The following is a 13,482-nucleotide window of genomic DNA, read 5'->3' on the forward strand; positions in this document are numbered from 1 at the left end:
AAAGGATAAAATGGATGAATAATTAATCATAACAGTAATAATTTTACGATAATATATAATGAAGACTTACCTATGACTGGGTACATTATTACAAGCTTAATGTGCATTATCTCATTATATACTTTCAACAACACTAAATTGTACATGCTATGATTATCAAAATTTTTAGGTGAGGAAACCGAGGTTGGGAGAGGGTAAGTCGCTCTCCCAAAATCATGAATAGGATTATGATACAGCCAAGATTTATGACTGGGTAGCCCAGATATAAGATCTATACTTTTAAATCAATGGCACCACAAATGAGCTAGTCACCATCCTTCCTTAGGTTGACTAACCTTTAAGAGGTGATACCTGAACTGGATCTTAAGGAATAAGTGGGAATTTGCCAGATAAAGAAGACATAAAAGGGTCAATGCAGCCTGAGAAAGGGTATGTACAAGGGCAAAAACATGAAAAACCATTCACTACTTGTTCCAGAAATGCCTCATAGAGCACTGATTGCTGGTATAGGGGGTATAGTGAGAGGGAATTGGGGTAGAGAGAGTTATGAGCTGAGGGAGAGGTAGTTGAAAGGGAAATTGGTAATAGAGGAGTCCAAATATAAGTTTGGAATGGAATGAGGGGTTGGTCAAGTGAGTCCTTAGGTTTAGCAGTTTTTATTCTTAAGCAACTGGAAGTCATCAATGATTTCAAAGGAGGGGAGTGACATCATCGGCATCTTTTTTTAGAAGAATCACTCTGGCAGCGGGCAACGGCAGGGAGGAAGGGCTTGGATTAGAAGTGATGGGTGTCACCAAGGTCAGTTAGCAGGATACTGAAACAGTGCATGAAAAGCCAGTGAGGACAGTGGGAGTGTGACAGAAAGGAGGGTCTGGATTTGAGAGACATCCCTGAAGTGAGAGCAACAAGGCTTGATGACTAATTTGAAGTGGTTGGTTGAGGAGGAAGGAGGAATTGAAGATGACTGAGGTTTCTAGTTTGGAAAGCTGAGTAACTGTTGATGTCATTAACTGAAACAGGAATGGAAGGAAGGAAATCTCTGTGAGGCCTGCTAGAAGCTTTACATGTATTATTTTATTTAATCTTAAACAAACTCATGATAAAAATTAAGATGCCCATTTTAAAGATAGGAAAATTGAGGTTTAGTGCGGTTATGTAACTTGCTCAAGGTCACACAGATGGTAAATAAAAGAGTTGGGATATGAAATAAGGTCTTTCTCCAAAGCTCAGTCTTTCCATGATAATATTCTACACTCTGAAAGTCATTTTAGTTTGGAAAAATAGAACCGAAACTCAAGAGAAAGGCAGAGCTAAAAACATGGTCCTCTCAGAGGAGGAATGGTGCAGAGTGAAGAGAGATTAAGCCTTACACTACTGAGGTAAAATATTAGAGCAGCAGTGATAGAATTGCTTCATACTTGCATAAATACAGTAGCCATTATCCCATGTGACTTTTAAGCATTTGAAATGTGGCTAATATGACTGAGGAACTGAAATTTTAATTCTAATTTTAATTTAAAATAAAACATTAGTGGCTAGTGACTACTATATTGTATAGTTTAGGACTAGAGAAACCAGTCAAACACGGAGAAGGTCCATCAGAGGGGAGGACTTGCTGGTACCTCTGAAAAATCACTAGGTATTTGATCATCTTCCCTCATATCTGTAAGATTGGTCTCAAGTTTAGGGACCACAATTAGGAAGGTTTTTTTTTCCTTAATGTGGATAACAAAGTAATTTTATCATCTTATCTTTGGAAGGAGAGTAAGTACAGTGCTCCATTTAATTTCTTATATGAGATAAAATCATTTTTTCTGTATTTAGATTTTTCTGTGTAGAGTGTTATTTAAAAGCCCAACCTCCAGACAAATGCCAGGGTTCAGATCTCGGGTCTGCCACTGAATATGTTGTGCCTTGAGTTAGTTACTCTACATTCTCAACCATCATATTCATTACCTGTAAAATAACAATAGCACTTTCCTCAAAGATTAAATTAAATAATATGTAAAACGTTGAGCTGGTACTTGGCACATGCTAAGCACTCAGTAAAGGTAGCTATTCTGTAACTAGTACCTTGTGATTAGTTTGTACTTTGCACTTCTGTATTTTGACATTTACTCAACTCTATTTTTGCATAAGTAAAGGTATTCTTCCAGCTCTCCAAATGTCAGATTATTCCAGAAAGAAACACATGTTCATCAAGATAAAAAAGTAGGTAAGGGTTCTGATAAGTCTTAAGTTTTGCAATTATTTTTGTCTTTCACTTTGATTTCCATTTTGTTATTTTAAATCAGTATAGTGGCAAATAATAACCTTGATAGTTTGTTGTGATCATCATAATTCCGTTGGCTTAACCTCAGTTTGAAGACTGCACAATCAAGCAAAAATACTAGAGGCTCTAAATATTGACTCGAAAGAGTCCTGATGTCTTGAGGTTCTGAAGAATTTCATAGTTTAATTGAAATGTTTAATGCGTGGTCTCTGGTTATCTTAGAAGCGGTTGGATAGGTTTGTATAGTGGTTGGATAGATCAAGGACTGTTTAAAGACTAATAATTTCAGAGATATAAACAACAGGATTCCCTTTGTTCCCATTGTTTTTGTACTTTGTAACTTCTGGATTGCATAAAGAGCATTTTAATGTAGTCATGTATTCTGTGTAGTGTTTGCGTAAAAACAAATACAGTTTTTCATTAGGCTGAGGTGTCTTGAAATCTTGAATTCAAGTGCCAGGTCTGACATTGATTTGACTGTTAAGTTAGGAAAAGTCATTTACCTCTTTGGGCCACAGATACGTAAACGTCCTCTGTCAAATCTATGTTGATCTGGAAGGAATTGTATTATGACCTCCTCAAAATCTTTTCAACTAAAATTCTTTGAATCTGTCTTTTCCTTTTCTCTTTGGTCTTAAAGAACTTACAGAGGTAATTTTTACTTTCATGCTTTTAAAAACATGCTCTTGGAAAATTCTTGGAATATATCATTTCCTTGGAAAACATCAGTTAAACAGTATGAAGAATTCCATTCACAATAGATATCAAATTGCATGAGGTCGAGAAACGAGAAATGATTTTCTTTGTAAACTGAAATGACGAGATGTAAAGAAACCAATTATTTATAAAATGACTGTATAGTGGAAGGCTTTATGTAGTAGAGCTAACGTGCTGTTACATATTTAGCTATACGAAGCGAGAGATCAAGAAATCCTCCCAATATTGCCTTAAAACTGTTGTTACTATAAACGTTCCATTTAGGGAGGGAGAAAGAAAACGTGGGTCGGAAGGCGGACGAATTAACGAAGGAAGGAAGCAAAGAAAGGTTAAAAATCTCCCCTCCACCGCCAACCCCCGCCCATCTTCTCTAGAAATACAGAATTAAGGGAATTTCCTCTTGCAGCCAAGGAACGCTCCGTGCCGTTTCCACGTCATTATTGAGGCAGCCAGGGATTTTGCTTTCTCAGGCGGTGCCTTCCCAACTCCTCCTGCGGTTCTCCAGTGGGACGCCGAACGTCGCCCTCCGCCCGAGGCTAAGTCGGGCGACAAGGAGGCTCGCAACCGAGGCAGGGGACACAGCGGCCGGTGGAGGACGCAAAAGCGCTTCCTGGGCGAGCGCCACGGCCAGACCCGTTTCCGGAAGGCTGATTGCATCAGGTGTGGAGCTGGGCGCCTCCTCGGCCCTACCTAGCGGCCACTGCGCCTGCGCACTTCGCCCCGCGCGTCTAACCAGGACTCCACCGCGGGTTTTCCTCTGCGTCCGAAGGAGACCCAGCCGGGCGGGGCAGGCTTCCTTTACCACCGCTCCCCCCCACCCCGCCACGGTCTCTTCAGAGAAGGGGTAGCTGGGCAGGACTCCTAGGTAACAACGGGGCGTTCTGGGGTCCAAGGGAATAGAGTGCGGAAAGAAAACCTGCTTGGAAGGCAAGAGGCCGATCCAATCTCTGCTACAAAAGGACAGAGTTGCCTTGGGCTAATTTCTCGCCTCTCTGGGCCTGAAGGACATAGATTAGTACTAGAAGGCTTTCGAATTTAGTCTGCATTTTCCCAAAGTGAGTTACATTTACCAAATTGGGCCCCCGGCTATCCAGGGTCCGCAGGCTCGCCAGGCAGTTCTTCGGGTGCAGAGACTTAGCCCCAAGGGTGAGCACTTTCATGGACTTAGGGGGATTTCTGTGGCAATATTGTTTTGTGTCGCAGGAAGGAGCCACATGATTGTTGGCTTCCAGATAAGTCTGAGAGAAATTGTGCAAACGCCAGAAATCCCTCTTCCACGAGGCAGCTTACCCCCACCATTCATTCCCTCCAATCCCATTCTGATCTTCATCAGGGTCCCATTATACATTATACACTCTTTTCTACAAGCCTAGTAGATTTCCCTCTAGCACTCTCCATGCTTGAAAAGACATTTTTGAGTAATTATGTGATGGATGTCTGTCCACCTCGTTGGGCTGTAAGCTCCATGAAGGCAGCGGTCTGGACTTTTTTAACCACTGCTATTGCAGGCTTACTATAAGACCCTGTGGGTCCTCAATAAATCCATTATGTTCGAAGGGATAAAGTTGCCTTTACCCAAAGCATAGAGTCCTCTCATGAAGAATGACCAACTGGTGTAAGTTTGTTATTTGAGGAAGGAGTGCATTCTGAGATTTGGGGATAAGGATGTGTGAGGAGTCATCACTTTGTCATTGCTATTAATTTACTTTTAGCATAATCTTCCTGAAGGAGATTATAATTAAAGCTGTATGTGTAGAGTAATGGTTCTCAAAGTGTGGCCCTCAGAACAGAATCACCAGCATCACCAGAGAACTTGTTAGATATATAGATACTTGAGCCGCACCACAGACCTACACACAGAGACTCTGGGAGTGGAACCCAGCAGTCGTGTTTCCATAAACCCTCCAGGCCATCTGACTCAAGCTCAAGTTTGACAACCGCTGCACTGGGGAAAGAACAACCCTAAGGATGCCTTGGGATGTCACTCAGTGTCTGGGCAGAGCACTGATTACCACTTACTGAATATCCAGTCTTATCAGGACCTTGCTTATTTGCTTACAATTGAGTTATAGGTAATCTTCCTGGAGGTGCAAAGGAAATTATACTTTTCCTCTCCAGCAGGTGTTTCTCCCCTGCGGTGATCTGGTGTGTGTGTGTGTGTGTGTGTGTGTGTGTGTGTGTGTGTGTGTGTGTGGCGGGGGTGGGGGTGGGGCGCGCACATGCCTAGGATTCTGGGTGAGGAGGCAGAAGGAAGGAGAAGGTCTTGCCTATAAGTTGCATCTGGGAGGGTGTGGGCAGCTCTCATACGAGGATATTTTCCCATTACAAGGGAATGCAGATATGTGGGGGGAAAGACTACCCAGGTATAAGGTTACCCAACTGCCTTTTGGTGCAGACAGGCGCCAAGCTACATGAAGGGGAAACCCGGCTGCACCCCGAATCTCAGCCTTTGGGTCTCGACACCCTGGCCTCCATTGCCTCCTTGATATCTTCCCAGACATTGTAGGGTGACCGTGCGTCCCAGAGGCCCTGCAGCCTCTGCCTGCAGGGGTCGCACTAGTAGCGCGGCCCTCCCCCGCCTCCTCGGTCTCCACCCCCGGCCCCGCCTTTCTCCCGCTCGGCCCCCGCCCCGCCAGGCCCCTCCGGTCTCTCCTCGCACAGCCGCCGCCAAAGCCTGGAGAAGTGGAATCTCGCCGGCGCCGCTCCCTGCGAGGGACTCACGGAGCGGCACTGGGCATGCTCAGTCGCCGGAGCTCGTCTTGGTCTCAAGTAGGAAGCTCGTGCGCCGCATCCGCAGCTGATCCGGGCGCTCCGCGGAGGGCGGGACTGGAGCAAAGCTGCCGGGCGCTGGAGCAGAGGCGATTGCCGTGCGCACCGCTGGTGAGCCTCGCTTTCTTCTTTGCTTTTGCCCTGGACCCCGGGACGGCCCAGGAGTGCTGGCGAGAGACACGGGTGAAGGCAGCGGCAGCGCCGTGCGGCGAGTGGCTGCGCGTAGCTCGGGCGGCTGCTCCTCTCCTCTCGGCCCCGAGGGCTGCGCGGCCACTGCCGCCCGCCCAGCCGCAGCCACAGCTGCAGCAGCTGCCGCCGCATCTGCAGCGGGCGTCCTCTGCGGAGTCCGTGCGCCCTTAGCCCGCGCCGCAAGGCTAGGTGGCACGGCGACTGGGGGCTCACTCCTTGACTTGCATCCCTCCTGCTTCCTGGCGCCCTCTTTCCTTCGGCTGCCCTGGCTTGGCAGGGCCTGGGGCGGGGGAGACCGGTTGGAGGGGGTGCACCCGGGGGGCGCTGCGGAGGGGAAAAGTAAGGATGGGCGCCGGCAGGGAAGAGCGCACACCCTCTTGCCCTGGCACCGGCCTCCGCTGTGCGGCTGGGCTCTCGCATCCCGGGCGGCAGCGCGCTCGCGGGGAGTTGGAGACAGGACTGGCTTCTTGGGGATTCAGAGACCAGCCTCAGCGAAATCAAAGGGGGAAAAGTTCATTTGCCCCCTCGGAGGTAGAGAGCGTTTTAACTAGAAAATGGCTGTTCAAGTCAGGAAAGCTGGCCACTGGCTTCAAAAAGCCCCTCTGCTGCCGGCCAGGCGAAACGGCGGGTTGAACGCTAGAGATGACATTCGTGCGATGAAAACATTGCTGGATGGAAGGAGGAATGCGGAGTTCCATTGAAACAATGAAAGGGTCTGGACAGCGAGTGAAGAGGTAGAACTGAGGAGTCACTGGCGAATGGCAAGGGAACGTGGGACTTGAATTAAAAAAAAAAAATAAATTGGAGAAATCAAATTTAGAGTTGTGGCCGTTTTGTAGTCAAGTTCTGCGCAGTTTAGAGCTACACTGTCACAAACGTTTTTGGATGGATTAAGCGGTTGGGGAGGGCTAACACTAAGAGGAGAATAAGGTCAGTGTCAGAAGCTCTGACAAGAAAGGGCTCTGGGAGGGCACAGTTTTTATTTATTTTTATTTTATTTTTTTTAAAGAAGTCCCTCAGTCACTGGCTTTGCATTGTGCCTGATGACTTGAGTGAAATACCTAAAGGATGATAAAACGATGCCAGCGGTGGTGTTTGAATTCCAAGAAATGAGGAAACTATGAGGTTGGCATTGGTTTGTCATTTGTTTTAATATTTCACTGATCTAAAAAAACAAACTGGCATCCTGATCCGTTGTTCTGGATTTGGGTCTCTTAAATATTTGATTCCCCTCCCTACTCCTCTTCTTGTCATGAATTTATATTTCAAATCTTGTCCTCAAATGGCCATGATAATTACGTATCAGAATTCCTGTCTCTGAACTTTCAGGAACAGACAGAATCTTTGAAGGGGCATTTCTTTATGAATGTAGATAGCAGCTTTGTTGTATTTTCATTTCGTAGCTTGACAGCAACATTTGCTCAACACTTGTTTGTTGTAACTTGCAGAATCCTAGAAATGGCATTGTTTCGAAAGGATGACATTTATCAAGAGGATGAGAACCTCCACCCTGGGGGAAATGCTGAGAGAACACAGGTGGCAGTAGAGTACAATGACCCAGTAGTCAGAACCCCAGGAGGGGCAGATGCAGAGTATCTGTTGCTGTCCTTTTGTCATATGCTTATTATGTGACCCTGAAAAATCACTCAGGGTCTTCAAAAACTGGGATGTCCCTACATATTTGCTCAGAGCCTTAAAGAAAGGACTCCAAAGTTGAGATCCTTTTCTAAGGAAGGTGCTTGTGTCTTCTCTCTTTTAATTATGTTAATTATATTTATTATTCTCTCTTTCAAAGCATACTTTTAACTAAATAATTCACCTCCGTGAAGCCAGCAAGATCCTGTTTTCTGAAACTTTTATAAAGTGATAGTGGAAAAGCTTGAAGAGCTTGAGTGTGAAAGACTGACGTTTTACACTTAACTTGAGTAATACGAATACCGGCAACAAAATTATTTAGGAAAAGACTATTAAAACATGTGCAAAGATAAAATATTTTAAAGCTGTTTCTCTTTTTATGTCATTTCAACTTTTAATGACAGTTTTCTTTTCCTGCTACCAGAGAGACAACAATAAACATTGAATTTTTTTTTTTCTGTTAAGAGTAGGACTTACTACTGAAAACCTTGCCAGAATATTAGAGGAGTGCTATGTTGATTACCCTGATATCAGGATATCTACATTTGTCTTTTAAGAAAAATATAATGTTTTCTCTTTATGCCTTTTTCAGTTACACTGTTAAAATAAAATATAATGCCCCGGTGGAAAATGTTAGAAAGTTTTACAAGTTATGTGGGTGATACTTCTTTTCTTACCCTGGGTTAAGGAAACTAGCATTTATTCAATGCTTACTAAGTATCAAGTCTGATAATAAGCTCCTTACATGTTATCTTTTGTGTCAGTAAATTTGACCACAAGTCTGATAATAAGCTCCTTACATGTTATCTTTTGTGTCAGTAACTTTGACCACCTCAATGTCTACTTCTAATGAAAACCCCTCTGAGATGGTGTACAGTCCTTTGATTGCACAGCAATAGAACTTTATAAAGTTTTCTCATGTGGTTTCATTGCTATTCAATAAGACTTCTCTTGTAAAACATGTTTAACTTGTTATTAGAATTAGATTTGATTGGAACACTGTCTTCAAAAATGATTTGAATGTTTTTTAGAAGCTTTCATCCAGATTATAAGACTGTTTTGTGTTCATTTATTTTTACCAATGTTGTACTACCAACAAATAAATGTAAAAGTAAGGACGATAAACCCAGATTACCCATTTTAACTTTAATGTATTATTAGTACATATTCTGCATGTTTACGTGTGTTGATGGCATTTCTCTCAGTTGAAATGGTTTGTCAGAGGCAAAGTGACAGACTCTCCATAATTAAGAGTCTAGTGGGATTTGGTAGAAAGACTTGTCGTCTGGGCAGGCTCGTTTGCTACTTTAATTTATAGTGTGATCTTGGGTAAGTCAGTTCACTTTTCTGGGCCTTAGTTTTTGCTATTTATAAAATGTGGGAGTCTCTGTAGAATGTACCCGCTGGGTGTCTGTTGGGTTCTTCTTGTCCCACTCTGAGGGTCTGTGATACAGCCATTTGAAGAGGGGCGGGCTTCATTTAAAGCAATAGATGAAGCTGATTTTGTGTTTCACTAGGTCCGCTCTATCCTGCTTTGTTGAGTGACTTTCCTATCCCCTCCCTCCCAATTCCTAGCTCCCTTTAGTTTATGGTTATCATAAAGTTAACTCTTTGTGGCCCTGCCAAGACTAGGTAGGAGATAAGGTACAAATTTAATGATTAAATTTTAAGCTGGTTTATAGCATCTTCAGAGGGGAGACTCTACTTTTGCACATTCTGAGAAAGAACCATCTACAGGGGCTGCAGAAGAGGGTATCCTGTAACTTGGTTGCCAGGACCTACCCACATGACATTTTGGCAAGCCTTTCCCATGTCCCTGTCTCTCTTTTCAGACCTTGATCAGAAATGTAGCCCTTGGTCTCTGGACTAAACTTATCATTGTCATTTTATGTTAACACTATCGCTATATTGGGCAAGTGTCTGTGGTCAGGTGCTGGCAGTAGGAGGAGTGATGGCTATGGGACTGTGCCCACACATCGTTGGCAAGATCATGAGCTGCGGCTGCTTCTTTTTTTTTTTTTTGATAAGCTATGATGATGAGGCAGAGAACAAAGGAAACCAATCCCATTTCGTGTTTTTAGTGCACTTTGTTTTCAAGATGCTCACAAAACTCAGCCTTATCATTAACCTTTAAGTGAGGTAGGTAAGGAAAAGCCAAAATTGTTATCTGCATTTAAATAATTGATAATAAACAGACTGTGAGTTTGATGCTTCTGATCAGAACCAGGCTGCAGAGTTTATTAGGTTCCCGGTAGGAGTGCAGCAATAACTCTTAACATGACATGAGAACTGTAGTAGGAAGGGCAGAGACGGCAGAAAGTCAAGCTGTCATTGTCAAGTAAGAAGTCTAGATCGGATTTAGAGGCCTTTGGGTGTGCAGTTACAGGAGACCTTTCCTTTCTAGACAATCTTACTTCCCTAATATGTGTGTTTCTCCCAGTCTTCTAAGCACTGAACAGATGCTACAACAGGCATTGCTTTCATCGTCAGGAAAAAAGTCCCAGTGTATAATTTACAGATTCATATGGACAAAGATAGGAAGAGAACATGGAAAAAATGAATAATATGGAATTATGATTAAAGTTTTTCTTTATTGTTTATTGCTAATTTGATAGTGTTTACAAATAGAGTGAACCATTCTGTCTTTTGCCTCTTGTGGAAGTCTTGCAAAATTTTGTCTGCTAGGTAATAACTGAGATTTTTCAAGTGCAACTCTACTGGCAAGTATGCTTCAAGAATGCTTGGAGTGGGAGGAGAGTGGTTTTGTTTTTTCCTTTCAAAGGTAACTGAAAAAATGCTGTTTTGGAACTGAGCTAAAAGTGTGCTCCTAGGAGGATGGGGCTGGGGAGAACTTGCAAAGCTCCAGAGAGTGAGGGGAAATGTCCTTACTGAAGAAGGAAGGCCTGGCATTTCCGAGTATATGGGTTGTAGCATTTATAAAACTGCTGCTCAGTGAATCAGAGCTTAGTTTCTGTGCAGTCTAAAAGTAACTGAGTGTCTACTATATACAAAGCACAGTGCTATTCCCATGGGCCATTGTTTGTTTGTGAGGTTTTCATGTCCTTATCAAAATGATAATGATGATGATGTGAATATTTCATAAATGTCTTCGAATTAAGAGATGTGTCCTTTTCTCTTGAGATTATACTTCTGATTTGGGAGTAGATTTTTTTTTTTTTTTAATGAATTGATGGGAATATTTTTACTTGGCAGCTTAATGGTCTTTGAAATTGGTAAATCTGGGAATCCAGGCCTGAAATGTAGAAAACCTTGCCCTCAGGGTCAAGTTGAATAGTAGAGGCCAGGTCAGACTGGAGCTTGTAGGTAGTCTGATGGAGCTTCTAGGCCTTCCAGGAATGTAGAGTTGCTAATATAGACACAAGGTCCTAGAAACTGAGAATAAGCGAATTTTGAAAGTGCTTTGGGAACCAGCTACTGTTTTTGAATTATAGCAGAAGAGTGAAAGGAAAGCACCAAGATGAAACATGAGGATCTGGAAGAGCAAAAAGGACAAGTGACTGAAACATAATTTTACCAGGCCTCAAAATATGGATCTTGATATTTGTTTCTTTGCATGCAGGCCTCTCTGTCAAAACAACATGCTTTAGCAATTGAAGGTTGGTGATTCTAGGAGATGCCGATAGAATCAAAGCCATAGAACCAAGAGTTGTGTGATAGCCAGCTCAGTTTGGACATGTCCAGTGTCATATCATCCAGGGTGAGCCTTGATGAATCTCTAGAGGAAGCTTAAGATAATTTGTTCATGGAATTGCAAACCCATATTATTTCTGAGTTTTAAATAGCTTGAGAAAGTAACGTATTATAGATAATGCTTAAAAAACCCATGCTTAGTGATATCTGAATATCACTGGTCATCATAATAATATATTATTAATATTGTGGAGCTCTTATTTTATACTAAGAGCTTTATAGCTGTCACCCTATTTAATTCTTATAAAATACTATGGTGCTGTTCCCATTTTAGTTATAAGGTCATTGAGGTCATTTTTATTCAAGGCTACACAGTAAACATTGATGCTTGCCTTGGAGCTGTAGTCAATACAGAGAGTTCATGGGTTGCTGAGGGACTGACAGGACGAAGCAGGAACATTTATTAAGGGCCACTTTGTATCTGGTGCTACACAGGAAACATTCCCTTTAGTTTTTTGGGCTACCTCCTTACTTCCTCTTTTAAGGTGAGGAAACCTTGGCTCAGAAAAGTTAAAGGGCTTGCTCAGGCCTAAACAAAGCCTATGTTATTTCCACCACACCATGAAACCTTCCTAAATTCTGCATTTTTGGGAAAAGGTGGACATTTTACCTCTCATCCATTTTCAAAATGGATATTAACCTAAATTGGCATAGTTAATGGTGTAACTATTTCCTCTAAATTATGGCCTCAGCGTGCATTTCTTTCATCTGAATACAACTTGAGTAGTAGGAAAATCCAACTATAATTGCTAAATATGTCTCTAACTAGGGGTTGCTGGGTTGAATCTCTCTGGGAAGATTCCGGTCTAGAATGTTTTCGTTGTAAATAAAATGTACCAGAATCTGATTAGTTGTCACATGCCAATCATGAGGCAATGTTGAGATGACAGAGGCTTCTGATGACAGGGAAGGGCGAGATGATAATTTTAGGCCTTCTCCAGCAGCCTCAGGGCTGACTTGAGACTTCTGACTGCTAGAGTGGTGGGTCTGGATGATGGGCCTCTCCTTGCGAGCACCCAGCATGCTCCTGGGTACTGGGTCTGTTCTTACCTTCTGATCGTCATTTGATTTCCCAAGCAGACTTTTCCTCAAGGCAAGAGAGTCAATGAACTTGCCACACTGAATATCCCATTTTGCCAGGCAGTGCTATTTCTTGGCGGAAGTGAATAAATTAGTATTTCCTTAGCATGAGTTAGGTTTCTTGAGTTGATTCATTCCTGAGCGAATACAACTGAATTTCTGAACATAACAGGCATGGTGTGGACTCACAGTGAGCTCAGGAGGTGTAGATACTTCAGGAAGCACTGACTCAACCTCTGATGATCTGACCAGAACCTCTATCTTTCCCAAGAACCGAGTTTTGTTTACTTATGCCTTTTCCAGGTCCCTACTGATTACAGAGGTGCATTCATTTGGTTACACCCAGAAACCTCAGCTTCATGTATTCATGCTTTTGTTCAGCAAATGCATGTTGAGCACTTACTTTGTGCCAGTCACTCTGTTAAGTTCAGGAAGACAGGGAGGAATGTACTAGATTGCTGGTGACAAGGTGCTGCAGTAGAGACATATATGTGAGGTTCTAAGGGAATGGAGAGAAGGAGGGCTGTTCTCACTCTACTGGAGTAGGGGTACCTTACTCCCAGTTTAAAACCGTACCACAGAAAACTCTTCAGCTATCTCTTTTTCCATTTTTCCTTCCCTCAGTACAACTGTTGTAGCCTACTCTACTCAACACCTAGGATTTGCTACGCTTTCTATACAGGACCTAGAGATTTAGCGTTTCAAATCTCTTTAGCAGTGGTCAGTCAGTTTTGCTCTCCAGGGAACATTAGGCAATATCTGGAGACATTTTTGATTGTGCTCCACCTGTACAGCACCGTAACTGTGGGACTAATACTACTGGCATTTATTGAATGAGGCCAAGGATTAAACATCCTATGAAACATCCTACTAAACATTCTACAGTGCATGCAGAGGACAGTCCTTTGTGGAGGTAGTAGGGATTTGGTGGTTAAGAGCCAGACTCAGGGTTCCAATACTGCTCTGCAGTTTAATAGTAATATAACTGTGGACAATATAATTATACTTGGACAACAGAATTCACAGTGGTTAGTCTCCTCATTCGTCAATAGGAATACTAATGGTGCCTCTGAGGATTTTATAAATTAGTATATGATACGTGAACTATA

At 42.8% G+C, this 13,482-nt stretch overlaps 1 protein-coding gene across 24 annotated transcripts in view; it reads left to right on the top strand.

Annotated features, from left to right (window-relative positions):
• Nucleotides 1–5,645: 5,645 nt before the first annotated feature.
• The window catches only part of APBB2 (amyloid beta precursor protein binding family B member 2), a 328,869-nt gene continuing 321,032 nt past the window's right edge, over nt 5,646–13,482 (top strand). For 11 of the 24 annotated variants that reach the window (XM_036227984.1, XM_036227985.1, XM_036227983.1 and 8 more), the window contains exon 1: nt 5,653–5,869. The gene's annotated coding sequence lies outside the window, so the exon portion shown is untranslated. Of the gene's footprint in view, nt 5,870–13,482 lie in introns of all 24 variants that reach the window. The other 13 variants (XM_036227996.1, XM_036227999.1, XM_036228007.1 and 10 more) reach the window with 4 other exon arrangements.

This window comes from Rousettus aegyptiacus, unplaced genomic scaffold (genome assembly GCF_014176215.1).
Source record: "Rousettus aegyptiacus isolate mRouAeg1 unplaced genomic scaffold, mRouAeg1.p scaffold_m13_p_10, whole genome shotgun sequence".
NCBI classification, from domain to species: Eukaryota; Metazoa; Chordata; class Mammalia; order Chiroptera; family Pteropodidae; genus Rousettus; species Rousettus aegyptiacus.